Source organism: Asparagus officinalis, chromosome 1, assembly GCF_001876935.1.
Source record: "Asparagus officinalis chromosome 1, Aspof.V1, whole genome shotgun sequence".
Lineage (NCBI taxonomy): Eukaryota > Viridiplantae > Streptophyta > Magnoliopsida > Asparagales > Asparagaceae > Asparagus > Asparagus officinalis.
Window position 1 is genome coordinate 120,926,752 of NC_033794.1, and position 2,172 is coordinate 120,928,923.

Consider the following 2,172-nt stretch of genomic DNA (forward strand, 5'->3'; position numbering starts at 1 on the left):
ACGTTTCAGATTATATTGGCTCAGGACAGGTAAAACATCTTTTGTATATGCTAGTTAGCATTGGCACTAATTTTAATTTTTCGCATTATACTTAATCAATTCTTTTTGACGTGCAGCCCGTACCTGATATCACCATGATCGAGCATTCCCAGAGCCATTCAGCTTGGGTCATTGAGGATGAGAGAGTTCTAGCGCTGATCTCTCAGGCTGGTTTTCGAGAGTGTTCGACGGTTCGATATATCAGGCTTGATTGGCCGCTTATCACTGCTTTGATTGAGAGGTGGAGGCCAGAGACCAACACCTTTCACATGCATATAGGGGAGTGCACCATCACTTTACAGGACGTGGCCGTCATACTTGGGCTCCGGATCGATGGGCCGCCAGTTACGGGCACCGATGATCATAGTTGGCCGGAGGTATGTGCCCGGCTTCTTGGACAGGTTCCGGACTTGAGGAGTGGTGCGATGAAGCTATTGTGGCTTCGTCAGACATTTCAGGGTGACATACCAGAGGATGCCAATATAGAGACGCTTCAGTTCCATGCTCGGGCTTACATATTGCACATGATAGGGTGCGTGCTTTTTCCTGATGCGAGCAAGACTCTTGTACATGCACGATGGCTGCCGTTGCTAGAGGATTTTGACGTATGCGACGCACTGTCGTGGGGCAGTGCGGTGTTGGCATACTTGTATTGAGAACTGAGTAGAGTATCCCTGATGCAGAATAAAGAATTCAAGGGATGCTGCACATTGATACAGATTTAGCCATAGGAGCGCATTCATATTGGATGCCCTACTTTACTCGTGCACCGTGACCTACAAGGGCGGTTTCCTTTGGCGTACAGGTATAATTGTACACACAAATTTTATTCGCACTGAATTTGTACTTATATATTCTCACAAATTTTATTCGCACTGAATTTGTACTTATATATTTTCTATTCTGCATATAGGTATAACGTGTGGTACGCTAAGTACCGATCAGCGACGCGCCATCGTGAGTTTTACCGAAATGAGCTTGATGGCCTCCAACACGAACAGGTAAATATAAATCTCAACTCGTTATGAATATTATAGTTTTGTTGTTGATACTGATAAATTTTTTATTTTATTTCAGTTCAAGTGGAGACCCTATACACCGCCAGAGCTGGATATGCATTCTCTTGCACCCATCTGCCGAGATAGTCCCGACTTGTGGAGAGCGAGAGTTCCATTGATTTGTTGGGAGATCGTAGAGATGCATGTCCCTGACCGTGTGCTACGACAGTTTACGCTCTTTCAGCATGTACCAGATCCTGTTGAGCAGATCTCTCATCGGCGGCGACCTACTTCGCACCATAACGACTGGGCCGTAGTCCGTGCAGCCTACATAGACAGGTGGGCTCACAGGTGGGATTTCATCCAGGATACGAGGCCCACGGCTATTGGCTATACCGTGTATATGGGTTAGTATTGGGATATCATACGTAGATGGATCACACGTGACCCACAGCCCTTAGCTGGACACATGCCACGGCCACCGACAGACAGTTACATCCCTAGTGGGATGAACGAGAGAGATTACGTAAGTTTTTAAGCTAAATTATAATATTTTTTTCTTGAGTTGGTACTTAATAAATTATTTACCTCACAGGTCCGTGCTTTTGATAGCATTGAGGCTGATATTGATGCGACAGTGCCTGAGATTCAGGATCAGGTGGCGTTAGGGCTCCTCGGCAGGATCAAGAAGACCATAGCACAGGTGTTTCATAAGACTCACGTCGACGAGTTCGCAGGCTGTGAGGACAGGTCTCGATCATTTGGGTAAGCGTACACTCGGCGCCGACGGCCACGTGACGATGACGGCGACACTTCGCATGCTGATGGAGCCGGCACTTTGCATGCTGATGGAGCCAGAACTTCACATGCTGATGAGGCCGGCACTTCACATGTTGATGGAGCCGGCACTTCGCAGCCTCATACACAGCCGGATACTCAGATAGTCGAGGCTCATCAGCGCGGGGGGCGGGGAAGAGCGAGGGGGAGGGGGAAGAGAGGGAGAGGAAGGAGAGGAGCTATATTGGGTTGTATTTGAACTTATTTTGGTAAAATTTGTAAATTGTATGAATTTTCAAATACTATACTTTTATGGATCAATTATAGCTCGATATGTGATCTTTTTGCGTATTGTTTG